The 15,382-nt window shown below is 44.0% G+C and overlaps 1 protein-coding gene, 1 long non-coding RNA gene and 1 pseudogene across 2 annotated transcripts in view; 1 reads left to right on the forward strand and 2 right to left on the reverse strand.

Annotated features, from left to right (window-relative positions):
- Window positions 1–370: 370 nt before the first annotated feature.
- On the reverse strand, window positions 371–608 carry LOC139233210 (U2 spliceosomal RNA; annotated as a pseudogene).
- Window positions 609–981: 373 nt separating this feature from the next.
- On the reverse strand, window positions 982–2,890 carry LOC139232536 (uncharacterized). Its single transcript, XR_011588025.1, has 2 exons — window positions 2,677–2,890; window positions 982–1,268 (listed from the first exon to the last, which is right to left on the reverse strand). It is a non-coding gene; the product is annotated as an uncharacterized lncRNA (long non-coding RNA).
- A 64-nt stretch (window positions 2,891–2,954) lies between these two features.
- Window positions 2,955–15,382, forward strand: part of slc31a1 (solute carrier family 31 member 1) — a 56,070-nt gene continuing 43,642 nt past the window's right edge. The window contains exon 1 of the mRNA XM_070862888.1: window positions 2,955–3,046. The gene's annotated coding sequence lies outside the window, so the exon portion shown is untranslated. The remainder of the gene's footprint in view (window positions 3,047–15,382) is intronic.

Genomic DNA, 15,382 nt, shown 5'->3' on the forward strand with positions numbered 1-15,382 from the left:
CCACTGCTAAGATTATGGTAACAACTACTGAAGGTTCTTGTGTGGAAATGGAAATAGAAAGACTGTGCAAGATTAGAATGGATTAAGTTGTCCTTATAAAGAACAAAAGGAGGGAATGTGGAAATTTACTTTTAAAGTTACATTTTCTGTTAAATGTACCCTTTTGTAATAAATGGAGTCTCAGTTCTCCCAGAAGCCCCTGCAGCAGACAGCCTGTTTCTGCATAAACATGTTAACCTTGATTGATAGCTAATTTTTTTTTAAATTCGTAGCCAATCTTTCCAATTCTTTGTCAAATCACAAACGCCAGAGGTCACCTTGCACACATCAAGGATCACTCTGCGCCAATGCTCTTAGCCAAAAGGCCTAGAGCCACTGCACCATTCCTGGAAGTACTGCAATACCAGGTTCGTGCCATGGAGGTGGATGGGTCAGGCCCCCCACACACCTCCGTGGAGGTGGATGGGTCAAGCCACCCCACCCACCTCCTATTTCCAAAAAGCATAGGAGAACCACCTTCCTGATCCAGGGAGAACCACTTTGGGGTCATGGTTACTCCCCTGTCAGGTCAGTTACGCATGATCTTAGCCAAAAGGCCGAGAAATTAATTTAGAAGCTTGGGAGCCATCTGTGTGAGCAAGGGAACCTTGAATATACCCTCCCTAAAAGAAAGAGCGCCCCTTTTATGTTTAGTCTTATACTCCCAAGTAGTAACTGTCGGCAATGATGAATCTTAGAAGTTCAAGATAAAGGCTGTACAGATAAGTAGGAAAGTGAAACAAGGAACCATGTTAATTAAGTGATTGAAGAACTCCTTATCTGTATTTGCTGTCTGCAAGGGCAGAACTGATACATGTGAGGGAACCATAACTTTTTTGTCTGTTTTCTGTACAAAGCTAGTGTGTTTTTGTATTACTGTTCGAAGTCTTCGCAGAGCCTTGTATACAAGTAAATCTATTAAAGGAACATCTACCGGAGCTGTTTATGTCAGAGTTTCATTTATTTTAGTTAAGTTGAGAGTCGAGATTTCGACAAAAAGCCAAAAGGCTTAACAGAGGAGTTGCATAGCATTCCTGAATTCGAACAGGGAATGGTTAACCAATGTTTCTGCTCCTGATATCCATTCAGGGACTCTTGCTGGATGACATTGTGTGTGAAGAATGCTGGGCTCAGGTGTGATGCCGTCCATTCTCAATATCCTGTTAGCACATTTGGTCTGTCTTCACACATGAAGAATGGCCATAAAATGCTGGTAACATACAGATCATCTGAAAAACAGTATTAACATTCTGACTTTTGACCGTGTCCACATCTGGAAGATCAGCCTATCCTTTTTATCTTTTTTGAGATGCTGCCCACACCTGCTGCACTTACAGTGGTTTTCAGTTTTTATTTTCGATTTTCAGTTTTCCTCTTTATATCTGAACAATTGCCATGTTGCCAGAAAACTGTTGGCTTGTGCTGAACTGTACCCTTGCTCGCGTCAACACGGGGAGAAAATTGAAAAAAATCCAGCCTAGTTCAACATCGGATGGGTGGCAACCCTGCAGCTGTGACTGGCTGGAGAGTATGGGTGGTTCCTACATTACAACAGTGACTAATCTTCAAAAGTAATCCATAAAGCGCTTTGGGACATCCTGAAGGCGCGAAATAAATGCAAGTACAAAAGAAAAATACTGCAGATGCTGGAAATCTGATAAATAAAAACAGAAAATGCTAGAAATACTCAGCAGGTCAGGCAGCATCTGTGGAGAGAAAAACAGAGTTAACGTTTCAGGTCGGTGGCGAAAGGTCTCGACCTAAAACATTAAATCTGTTTCTCTCTCCACAGTTGCTGCCCAACCTGCTGAGTATTTCCAGCATTTTCTGTAAATAAATGCAAGTCTTTATGAACAGGACACCATGAACTTGAACAATAATCTCAATGCCCTACATAAGAACATAAGAATTAGGAGCAGGAGTCGGCCATTTGGCCCCTCGAGCCTGCTCCGCCATTCAATACGATCGTGGCTGATCTGATCTTGGCCTCAACTCCACTTCCCTGCCGCTCCCCATAACACTTGACTCCCTTATCGTTCACAAATCTGTCTATCTTCACCTTAAATATATTCAATCACCCAGCCTCCACAGTTCTCCGTTTTAGAGAATTCCGAAGATTCACGACCCTGAGAGAAGAAATTCTTCCTCATTTGTTTTAAATGGACGACCCCTTATTCTGAAACTATGACCCCTAGTTCGAGATTCCCTCATGAGGGGAAGCATCCTCTCTGCATCTATCCTGTCAAGCCCCCTCAAAATCTTATACGTTTCAATAAGATCACCTTCTAAACTGCAATAAGTATAGGCCCAACCTGCTCAACCTCCTCATCTCAGGAATCAACCTAGTGACCCTTCTCTGAACTACCTCCAATGCAAGTATATCACTACACTTCAGAAAGTACTTCATTGGAGAGCTTCGGCACACCGACATCACCACTGACTCCTGGGAGTCCCTGGCCGAAGTCCGCCCGAGATGGAGAAAGTGCATCCGGGAGGGCGCTGAGCACTTCGAATCTCAACGCCGCGAGTGTGAAGAGGTCAGGCGCAGGCAGTGGAAGGAGCGTGCGGCAAATCAGTCCCACATGTGACAGGATCTGTGGCTCTCGCATTGGACTGTTCAGCCACCAAAGGACTCACTTTAGGAGTGGAAGCAAGTCTTCCTCGATTCCGAGGGACTGCCTATGATGATCCCTCCTTAAATAACTTTATCTCTAGAATCCGGCAGCTATGAGCTGTTTGCGTCCCTTTTTTCACAAGGCCCCAGCCTCAACTTCCCAAGCTGCTTGGTGAAGGTCACAAACACGCGACAAAGCCCACTCCCAAGTTCGCTTCGAGAGGCAGTGGTCATTGGCGATGACGTCAGCACGCCGCTCGACGTGGCAACGCGCAGCTATGCCCGTGACGCCATCACGTCGACACGTGCGTACGGTGGGTCGGAACTGCTGTTGCTGTCGGTTGGAGGACGCGGCACCGTACGGAGCTTGAGTGCCGGCTGAAGGGGAGCGAGGTGAGGAAACGCTCTGAGGTGTTCGCACTCGGGGACAGAGAGCGAGAACGGGAAGAGGGCGAGGCTCGGGGATTGTCCCCCCGGGGTGCGGGGAGGTTGACCTGTTGACCCTGGGATGGATGAGCTTGGATTTTAGCGCCTCTGCTCCTTCCCCGTACAATGTAGCCCCCGCGGGTGGAGGGCTCAGCATGGTATCTGGTGCGCTTCACACCGGGCCGTTTTCTGAAAGAAGCGCCCTGTTTTGCCTTTGGGAAATTGTGGCAAGCTGACTATGTTTGCAGCCTCGCCTCTCCCGCCTCGCAGATAAAAGTTGGAAGTTGATGCAACCAACTAATGGTAGTTGTGCAATGTTTCCAGGTTTAGACAAATTGCACTTTTTAATGCCTCATTTTTATTTTGTGATCCGTTAATCATTAGAATTCGCATGCATTTAGATCGTGCCTTTCAGAACCTTAGAATACCCTGAAGCTCTCCAATAAAGTACTTTTTGAAGTGTAGTGATTGTTGTAATGTTGGAAACGCGGCAGCCAGTTTGCACACAGCAAGCTCCCATAAACAGCAATGTGGATAAATGACCGGATAAATATTGGGCAGGAGACTGAGGAGAACTCTTTGAATAATGATCTTTTACAGCCACTTGAGAACAGTTTGACATTTTATCCCCTCTGTCAGTGCAGCCCTCCCTCAATGTTGCACTGGAGTGTCAGCCTGGATTATGTGCTCAAGCCTCTGGAGTGGGACTTGAATCCACAATATTCAGTCTCTGAGGTGAGAGTGCTGCCACTGAATGGCTGCCCGAATCTGCTCCAATTCCTTTCCAATAAAGTGCCAGGGGACATTCTGATATGTTGAAATATTATAAACGTGCAACGTGCCTGTAATGTGTGCATTTGTTTGCATAATGCAACCTAACCTAGTGCAGGTGCAGATCTCATGGTTGCCAATTATTTCTCAAGCTTGTAGTAGTCATACCACAATCATTATTGCTTATACATAAATGTTGTGGTCTGATGCCCAAGCTGGGTATCAGCTGGTTTGTGGGGTGAGTGAAAACTGATAAAAGCAGAATAAAGCCATTCACAGAATGCATTGCTACCACTAGCAAGAGGTTGTAACTACCGTGTAACAACTTTACCTAAGCAGTTCCCATTATGAATTTATAATGGTCATATAAAAATAAGGTAAGAATGCATAATTTTATATTGGGAGCTGAATTATTCTGTGAGACTTAGTCCAATTGTTCAGTGTATGTTTGGTCTGCTGCTCGCGTTGAGAAATGAACTGTTTGCAATACGAAAATTTCAATGGGTATCTACACAGTTCTCTTCCAGTCAGAATTGTACGAAGCACTTTATCAAATGCTGTAATCCAGTAATAATTTGTAGTATGCCGAGGAATTGGAAATGATTCTGTGCTGATTAATTGTCTTTATGGGAGGGGTGGACCCTTCAGTTATCGAAGAATAGTTTAACATTCTGTTTCAGCCACACATGATTCCAGTATAAACAAAACAGTATGTGCTGGAAATCTGACCAAAAACCCAGAAAATGCTGGAAACACTCGGCAGGTCAGTCAACATCTGTTGAGAACAGATGTGTCAACTTTGAAGGTCATTGATCATTTAGAGCAATTAGTTTATGGACAGTTGGAAAGATGAGAGAGCTGGCAGTGAAGATAGCTGCAGGAATCCCCCAGATCAGGGGGCACTTGACCTAATGTTTATTTTGTCTCCCCCTAAAAGAGTTGTAGACCTTGTTCAGAATACTCTGGTATATGTGACCACACTGTTTTTGTACATCTTCAGTGATAAGTACAGGCGTTAATATTTTTCTGCATTTGTACAGTTACCTTTTAACTTGCTGTGTGTGTACAAATCACTATTTCTGAATAGAGCAGTTTCAGGTTTAGTAGTTATGTGGCTGTTGCTTTGCCCTGTGACAGAAAGCATCCACAATCAGGTGAGTGCGTGTGTTTCATGAAAGTCTGATTTGGAACTGCTGTCTGTGCTAAAGTGGTTAACTTGATAGGCAAGTATTTTAGTGTGACACCAGTGTGTGCCCAGTGCCTGTGAGCAGAGCGTGCGTGTGATACCAGTGTGTGCCCAGTGCCTGTGAGCGGAGCGTGCGTGTGATACCAGTGTGTGCCCAGTGCCTGTGAGCAGAGCGTGCGTGTGATACCAGTGTGTGCCCAGTGCCTGTGAGCGGAGCGTGCGTGTGATACCAGTGTGTGCCCAGTGCCTGTGAGCAGAGTGTGCGTGTGATACCAGTGTGTGCCCAGTGCCTGTGAGCGGAGAGTTTGAAAGTGTGATGAAGAAGTTGCAACTTGGATCTTAATTGCAGTCACTTTTGCCAAAAAGAAGCTACATTTAAATGCTACTCCCTCTCTCTTCACTTTGGTAATTATTATGACTAATTATGGGACTGGGTAGTGCAGTGGATTGCATATTGTCTTTTCACCTGGGTTTGAGTCGAGCACAGACTGCTGAACGTATGTGTTCTATGTGAAGTGAGATTGGGGCTATTATCCCAGAGCACCTAACTGCGGAAGATTTGCCACTATGTCAGGCTCGCTTAGGCCATAAGGAAAGCTGAAAATGGAAATGTCACACTGATGAAGTAGGGATGTTTTGAGATTGTGGCTACGTGTGTCAATCAGTAGAGGAATGTTCAGCCAAGTCCAACCCGATCCTCATTCAAAGTCCACTTTCTAGTTGGGGGTGGGTCACTGGTTAATAACTGATCAGGACTGAGAACCTCTGCTGCTTTTCCTCTCCTTAGCCAAGATGACTGAGGCCCAACATAACCTCCTTAACTGCCTCCCCAATTGGGATTGACGACTCAGCACAGATCGAACATTGGCTTCTTCCTGTGCCACTTTCAGTTCCAAACACTACAGTGCACCCACCAGCTCAGTTAATGGGGAAATTCGTGAATGTATTTTTACTCGTTCTTTACAGTATGTGCAATAAAAGGCTGACGCGTAGGGAGTACATGGGGCTGCAATCCTGAGACACATGCTTCAGCTGATGGGGAGATTCAGTCGCATGCCAAGATACAGTTAATAGCAGCACATACCTGTATCTACACGTATAAATTTCTTTTCTGATTTATTTTGTACTGGAAAGGGACATTTCAATTTTTCAAATTCCGATTAATAGCTGGTTGACTGAGCTGCACTCTTGGTTGAAATCTGCTTGTGCTGCTTTAATTGAATGTTGTGTGTTGGCAGATTTGCCCGGGCTTGTGAGTGGATGGAATCGGAGAGTTGTGCCCAGTCATTGCAATGGACCAAGATGATTGGTAGAATGAGCTGACCAATCACTCGGGCGGAAATAAACAATCAGATCTTTGTTCGTGAGTTGAATACCGTCCCGAATTCAGTCCTGATGATTAAAGTGTCTGAAATAAAAATACAGTGTCTATTTCCAGACTAAGTTCAGCTTGAACACAGTCAGGTTTGTCTTTTTTTTGGACTGTATACACTTTAATCACTGACTCCTTGTCTACAGGTACTTTCTCCAGTCGCACTGCTGCAGTGTTTTAAAAGTATTAGCGTAAAGTATTCAAGGACAAAATGATTGGTCGTCTCAGATGCAACTGAGACAAGCAAGTCTGTTCGAGGATAGCTTACCTGCCCTTTCCAAACACTGTTTTGTGCTGTTGAGGCAGTTCTGAGTATGTTGGAGAATAGGTTGTGTTATTTAATCCTGCGAGTGCAGTATTCAGTGAGTTTAATTGATGCGAGTTCAAGGCAGACAAAGACCTCTGTATTGTGCACAGCCTTCAATGAGGGGTGACCTGTTCAATGTCTCAGCTTTACTGCTATATACTTGTTTGTGTTTAATAAATACTTGGTTCTCAAACTAGTTTGGCCATCGATTACATTGAACCATAACTGATGTCTTTCAATTGGATTAGTCAGCAAGAGTGTTTTGGGGTGCTAGGGAGTGTGGAGATTGCCATAATTGGCACCTCTACCCGTGCACATGATGTAATAGTTTTCAGGTGCCCACAAGCCTCAACTCCTGTGGAAATTACAGGGTTTCTGCTATGAAATTATAAACATAGTGCAACTCCATACCCACTTTGTTTAGATACTTAATTTGAGCAATGTGTACAATTTACAGCAACAGTGTTGGATTACACTACCCACTGATGTAATCAATGCATATTGTGATTGAAATTTTAAATGATATACTTCTAAAGTCAGGAAATTATGTGCATTTACTGACCTCCCCTGCGCCAGTACCTTGATTCCGATGGGCAGTGATCCACTTCTGTTGTTTTGATCAGTCCTGATGTATTGTACATTAGCTGAGCAGCACCTCATACACTGCCTCTGTTGTCTCAACAACAGTTTTAATGCAGCAAGGTTTCAGAAACCAAGTGCTTGCAGTATGTAGTCAGTGTATGAAAGAGGAAGATGGGAGTGAAATTTTGGGTGGGACCCTTCAGTTTTATAGAACTGATCAAAACAAAGTTTGGAAAGGGTCACGGCTTGAGGTGAAGAGTTAATGTATTCTAGCTCAAGACTGCCCAGATTACAGCCCGTGGCCCATGATCCACAAATTAAACTTTTTACGTGGCCCAAAAGACTCCATGATGTGCACTTAAACACTAAGGAGACAAAAAGCTTAACTCGCCTACCCTAACTACTTTCATATAGAGGCTCGACTCGGAACTCCTACATGTCAATCGAGCCCCAAGTGGGCAGAGGAAACACCTTCAAAGCCTCTTTGATAAAATGCAACATTCCCACCGACACCTGGGAGTACCTGGCCAGAGACCGCCCTAAGTGGAGGAAGAGCATCCGGGAGGGTGCTGAGCACCTTGATTCTGTCGCCGAGAGCATGCAGAAAGCAAGTGCAGGCAGCGGAAGGAGCGTGCGGCAAACCAGACTCCTCACCCACCCTTTCCTTCAATGACTGTCTGTCCCACCTGTGACAGAGACTGTAATTCCTGTATTGGGCTCAGTGGAAGTAAGTCTTCCTCGATTTCGAGGGACTGCCTATGATGGGTTAAATAGCTTGTAAAAAAGAGTTTCAAAACAGAGAAGAGGTGGAAAGGGCTGTATGTTATACAAGTCCTGGAGTTGAAAAGTTATTAGACCTGTAATTTCCTGGGCACAGAGGGTGTTCTCAATGCATTTGTCAGACAGAAACTTTCTTTGGATGATTATGAATGGGTAATTCTTTTACATTAGTCTTTGCCTTTTTATTTTGTTACAGCCCTGATAAAAGATAATGGACCAGTCTTTGCCACCCCTGCTATAGAGGCCAGTGCATTCATGCTGTTGGGGAATGAGATTCCCTTTTTTGGACAGTAACCTTGTTGTGCTACATGTGATGCAATCTTGTTCAGCTGACTATTGGGCTTGTGAAAAATGAACACTGTTTATCACAAGTGACCAGTATTATGTGGAATTGGATCATCAGGCAAGCATTGATAAAAGCTGATGTTGTATGATTTCATTAAACCTTAGGATGAGCTCCCCCAATGGCAAAGATAGTGTGTAACTCTGACATAGACACCAGATGGTTCCTGTTTTGACTTCTGGTCTTTGTGGAGCTAGTTGATCCCAACCAAGGTGACGGTAGAGGTATTATGAGCATACAACATTGACGGGAAGGCAAAGATAAGCTGCTCCATCAAGCCTTCCACACACCATGATGGCAACACCATCACGACGAACCGCTTCTTCTCTCCCACCCACCCCTGCAGCCATGCAGCTCTTGGGAGATTGTGTGTGTGGAGTGAACAGAAATTGGGTTTGACTCTTGTGCCCCTCAAGGTTAAATGGCATGCCAGTATTCACTGTCTAGATTTTCACGGAATAGCCACTTGGCGGAGGTACTGGAGGGCACTCAACACTCGTCACCATATCCCAGCAGGAGTAAATTGGCAAAATGAGACGGAGAAAGCGCGGGTGGAAGTATCTCAGACATTTCATTTACTGCAGGAGCTGCAGTGCAGCACTGGCATATCTTAAGGTGCAGTTTAAGGCCATGTGCTTTCAATAACTACCCTTTTGTCTGTATTTAAATGATCAGCTTCTACAGAGAGCTCTTTTATTGCTAAATTGTAACTATGTGAGGAATTTAAAAACAGCCCAGCAGGGCACAACATCTTTGCTATTGTGCAGCCAAGTGCTGCACAACGTGAGCAGTCATCATGAGCTTTTTGGCTAGTGTAATATTTGTATTTAAAAAAAAAACCATAATACCCGGTGTGTGCTGAGTTAGTCAATCTAAGGGCAGTGGTGGAGCACAACAGTTGGCCACCATGTCCTTGTACTAGGGAGGGCGGGAAAAACCACCTGGCTGGCATCCTGCTCCTGACTGCGATCCAGCTGGTCGCTGCGGAAAGCGTTCGGAGTATGTCTGTGATGACGAGTGGAATAATCTGTAAACTCACTGTTTAGGCTTGCGCAAGTGTTCAAGACTTAAGGAACTGAAACAAGCGCGAGTCACTACCTTCAGAGGAAAAGAGCGGCACATTTGACGGCAGCAGATAGAAAGTGTAGGGGTGTAAGAATCATGGGATTGGGGTCCTTCTACATGTAACACAAAGTTAGCATGCAGGTACAGCAAGTAATTAGGAAGGCAAATGGAATGTTGGCCTTTATTGCAAGGGGGATAGAGTATAAAAGTGGGGAAGTCTTGCTACAACTGTAATACTTTGGAGTACCATGTACAGTTTTAGTCTCCTTATTTCTTATTTGAGGGGTATATTTGCACTGGAGGCAGTTCAGAGAATGTTCACTAGGTTGATTTCTGAGCTGAAGGGGTTGTCTTACAAAGAAAGGTTGAGCAGGTTGGGCCTATACTCATTGGAGTTTAGAAGAATGAGAGGTGATCTTATTGAAATGTATAAGATTATGAGGAGATTTGACAGGGTAAATTCAGAGAGGATGTTTTCCCTCATGGGGGAATCTACAATTAGGGGGCACAGTTTCAGAATAAAGGGTCGTCCATTTAAAATGGAGATGAGGAGGAATTTCTTCTGAGGGTTGTGAATCTGAAAGATCTGTGGAGGCTGGGTCATTGAATATATTTAAGGTGGGGATGGACAGATTTTTGAGTGATAACGGAGTCCAGGGTTATGGGGAGCGGGCAGGGAAGTGGAGTTGAGGACAGGATCAGATCAGGCATGATCTTATTGAATGGTGGAGCAGGCTCGAGGGGCCAAATGCTTATGTTATGGAGGGGCTCGAAGACAGAAACAGGAGCTTAAAGTGAATTTTAATAGCAACTTTTTTGTAACTGGTGTAATTCATCGTCCTATTAGGTGAACTAAAAGACGAGTTTTCCTGTATTATAATAAAAGTGATGGGTGTTTGAATCACATTTGCAGCATGTAAAGGGAAAAGTTCCATTGAGAAATTCTGATAAATGAGTTTTGCAGTATGTGTGAGAGAACAGGTGGAGATTGATGTGCCAGGCAGTTGGATGGAATGTAATATCGTGTTCAAGAACAAAACATCTGGTTTCGCAGTGATACCAATCTTGTGACGTACCTACAGCTGACACTCTTGTATCACCTCATAGAAACAGAGAAAATAGGTGCAGGAGTTGGCCATTCGGCCCTTTGAGCCTGCACCACCATTCAATACGATCATGGCTGACCATGCAACTTCAGTACCCCATTTCTGCTTTTTCTCTCCATACCCTTTGATCCCTTTAGCCATAAGGGCCACATCTAACTCCCTTTTGAATATATCTAATGAACTGGCCTCAATAACTTTCTGTGGTAGAGAATCCACAGGTTCACAATTCTCTGAGTGAAGAGGTTTCTCCTCATCTCGATCCTAAATGGCTTACTCCTTATCCTCAGGCAAACAGGCAGCAAAAAGAGTTTTGAGAGTGTGATTGCAAGTTAAATAAAAAGTATGTGTGGTAGTGAATTGCAAGGCAACAATTCGTTTATCTGTTATATTTTGTTTTACTGAGAATTTTGATTTGGCTTTTAAATAAGCCATTTTGGGGTGGGTGGGTTAATAAATTTCCAATCTTTAAGGCAGACACAGATGACGCTGTAAAATCCTGTCAGCTCCAGAATTGACACTTCCACTGGCTAGCCGGCCTCCCATTCTCCATCTTCCATAACACAGAAACATAGAAAATAGGTGCAGGAGTCGGCCATTCGGCCCTTCTAGCCTGCACCGCCATTCAATGAGTTCATGACTGAACATGCAACTTCAGTACCCCATTCCTGCTTTCTCGCCATACCCCTTGATCCCCCTAGTAGTAAGGACTTCATCCAATTCCTTTTTGAATATCTTTAGTGAATTGGCCTCAACAACTTTCTGTGGTAGAGAATTCCACAGGTTCACCACTCTGGATGAAGAAGTTTCTCCTCATCTCGGTCCTAAATGGCTTACCTCTTATCCTGAGACTGTGACCCCTGGTTCTGGACTTCCCCAACATTGGGAACATTCTTCCTGCATCTAACCTGTCTAAACCCGTCAGAATTGTAAACATTTCTATGAGGTCCCCTCTCATTCTTCTGAACTCCAGTGAATACAAGCCCAGTTGATCCAGTCTTTCTTGATAGGTCAGTCCCGCCATCATGGGAATCAGTCTGGTGAACCTTCGCTGCACTCCCTCAATAGCAAGAATGTCCTTCCTCAAGTTAGGAGACCAAAACTGTACACAATACTCCACGTGTGGCCTCACCAAGGCCCTGTACAACTGTAGCAACACCTCCCTGCCCCTGTACTCAAATCCCCTCGCTATGAAGGCCAACATGCCATTTGCTTTCTTAACTGCCTGCTGTACCTGCATGCCAACCTTCAATGACTGATGTACCATGACACCCAGGTCTCGTTGCACCTCCCCTTTTCCTAATCTGTCACCATTCAGATAATAGTCTGTCTCTCTGTTTTTAATCCCCTCGTCTAAATCATTAATGTACAGTGTAAACAGCTGGGGCCCCAGCACACAAGCTTGCGGTACCCCACTAGTCACTGCCTGCCATTCTGAAAAGTACCCATTTACTCCTACTCTTGCCTTCCTGTCTGACAACCAGTTCTCAATCCATGTCAGCACACTACCCCCAATCCCATGTGCTTTAACTTTGCACATTAATCTCTTGTGTGGGACCTTGTCGAAAGCCTTCTGAAAGTCCAAATATACCACATCAACTGGTTCTCCCTTGTCCACTCTACTGGAAACATCCTCAAAAAAATTCTAGAAGATTTGTCAAGCATGATTTCCCTTTCACAAATCCATGCTGACTTGGACCTATCATGTCACCTCTTTCCAAATGCGCTGCTATGACATCCTTAATAATTGATTCCATCATTTTACCCACTACTGACGTCAGGCTGACCGGTCTATAATTCCATGTTTTCTCTCTCCCTCCTTTTTTAAAAAGTGGGGTTACATTGGCTACCCTCCACTCGATAGGAACTGATCCAGAGTCAATGGAATGTTGGAAAATGACTGTCGATGCATCTGCTATTTCCAAGGTCACCTCCTTAAGTATTCTGGGATGCAGTCCATCAGGCCCTGGGGATTTATCGGCCTTCAATCCCATCAATTTCCCCAACACAATTTCCTGACTAATAAAGATTTCCCTCAGTTCTGCCTCCTTACTAGACCTTCTGACCCCTTTTATATCCGGAAGGTTGTTTGTGTCCTCCTTAGTGAAGACCGAACCAAAGTACTTGTTCAATCGGTCTGCCATTTCTTTGTTCCCCGTTATGACTTCCCCTGATTCTGACTGCAGGGGACCTACGTTTGTCTTTGCTAAACTTTATCTCTTTACATATCTATAGAAACTTTTGCAATCCGTCTTAATGTTCCCTGCAAGCTTCTTCTCGTACTCCATTTTCCCTGCCCTAGTCAAACCCTTTGTCCTCCTCTGCTGAGTTCTAAATTTCTCCCAGTCCTCGGGTTTGCTGCTATTTCTGGCCAATTTGTATGCCATTTTCTTGGCTTTAATACTATCCCTGATTTCCCTTGATTGCCACGGTTGAGCCACCTTCCCTTTTTTATTTTTACGCCAGACAGGAATGTACAATTGTTGTAGTTCATCCATGCGGTCTCTGAATGTCTGCCATTGCCCATCCACAGTCAACCCCTTAAGTATCATTCGCCAATCTATCCTAGCCAATTCACTCCTCATACCTTCAAAGTTACCCTTCTTTAAGTTCTGGACCATGGTCTCTGAATTAACTGTTTCATTCTCCATCCTAATGCAGAATTCCACCATATTATGGTCACTCTTCCCCAAGGGACCTCGCACAACAAGATTGCTAATTAATCCTCTCTCATTACACAACACCCAGTCTAAGATGGCCTCCCCCCTAGTTGGTTCCTCGACATATTGGTCTAGAAAACCATCCCTTATGCACTCCAGGAAATCCTCCTCCACCGTATTGCTTCCAGTTTGGTTAGCCCAATCTATGTGCATATTAAAGTCACCCATTATAACTGCTGCACCTTTATTGCATGCACCCCTAATTTCCTGTTTGATGCCCTCCCCAACATCACTACTACTGTTTGGAAGTCTGTACACAACTCCCACTAACGTTTTTTGCCCTTTGGTGTTCTGCAGCTCTACCCATATAGATTCCACATCCAAGCTAATGTCCTTCCTAACTATTGCATTAATCTCCTCCTTAACCAGCAATGCTACCCTACCTCCTTTTCCTTTTATTCTATCCTTCCTGAATGTTGAATACCTCTATAAACTTCAGCTCCTCCAAAGATTTGTTGTGCGAATCCTATCCTGACCCAGGCCTCGCTCACCCATCACCACTGTCCCCCCTGGCTTATATTGGCTCCCAGTCCACCAATACCTCTCATTTAAAATTGTCATTCTCGTGTTTCTATCCTTTCATGGCTTCGCTCTTCCATGTTTTGATAACCACCTCTTACAACCCTACACCTCTCCCCCAAGAACCATGTGTTCCTTCAATTCTGGTCCGTTGTGCACCCATCCTACCATTGGCAGCCGTGCCTTCAGGCGTCTAGGCCTTGGCACCTGGGATTCTCTCCCTAAATGTTTCTGCCTCCCCATCATCCTCTCATCCTTTAAGACCTTCCATAAAACCCATCTCTTTGACCAAACTTTCGTCACATACCCTAATATCGCCTTCTCTGTCTCAGTGTCTGTGTCCGATTACCCTTTTATGAAGTATCTTGGGATCAACGTTCCCGTGACGCTGTGCAACCATGCGTCAGTATGGAGATCCTGCTCAGGCCGCTCACTGGCTTTACAATGGTTATAACCACGTGAACGCAAAAAATTAAATGGGCTGCGCAGCCAGTTCAAGGGCCTGCGCACCAAAAAAACTGACGGAACTTTGCTTGGGATCTGTTTCTATGTTAAAAATGCGATATGGATGCAACAGTGCTGCTGGTGAAATGAAAAGTCGCCCTGGATTTCCCATTTTGAACCTGAATATTACGTTTTGGGAGTTCTTTCTAGCTTTGCTAATGGGTTAGTGCTGACTTTTATTCGTGTTACAGCAGTAGTTTTAAGTGAAATCCCAAGAGTCTCTTTAACTTGATTAATTTGGAATATAATTTATTAAGAGAGCATCTCTTTGTTGGTTGAGTGGGTGTGCTGTGCTTGGTTCCAAAACTATATGGACTGCCATAATTGAATAAAAATTTCAATGAGACAACTTTCCCCTGAAAATCCTGATGTTTTTGCCTCTAGTTTAGAATTCAAAATGTAATAGAAAAAAGAAAGGACTAAATTGTATTGATATGACTTCAGGAAGTTCCAAAGTTCTTTCCACCTCGCTCACTACAGCTAGCTCTGTAACTTGCTCTAATCCTTCTACCCTGCCCTTTCTCAGTATTCTTTTATGATCTTCCTTTTCAAATGCTTGTCTAATTACTTTTAAATGATTTAGTCACTTGTGGTAAACCATTCCATGTACTAATAATCCATCTAATTCTTCTAACTTCTTCTGCTCGTCACCCTGTTAAAACCATTCATAATTTTTAAACCTCCTATTGGATTAACATTCCTTACCCTAGTGAAAAAGCCCCAGTTCTTCTAGCCTTTCTGCTTCGTTATACCCCCTCATTCCTGGTATTTCTGACACATGCTTTCCTATTATAAGCTCAGAACTGTACACAATACTCCACTGTTGCCAAATCTATGTTCTTTACAAATCCTAACCACTTTTTTCTATTCAGTGCCCTTGTATAGAAGACCCAGAATCTCATTTTCCTTTTTATGACCTTTTCTCCCTCCCCTCTGAACTTTAAAGATCTATATTCTGGCTTGAGATCTCTTTGCCCCCACCTTTCTGTTAAGAATCAAACTTTTTCAGTGTTTTGTCCCCAAAAATACGCAACTTCCCATTTGAATTGCA

This window comes from Pristiophorus japonicus, chromosome 20 (assembly GCF_044704955.1).
Source record: "Pristiophorus japonicus isolate sPriJap1 chromosome 20, sPriJap1.hap1, whole genome shotgun sequence".
In the NCBI taxonomy this organism is placed as follows: domain Eukaryota; kingdom Metazoa; phylum Chordata; class Chondrichthyes; family Pristiophoridae; genus Pristiophorus; species Pristiophorus japonicus.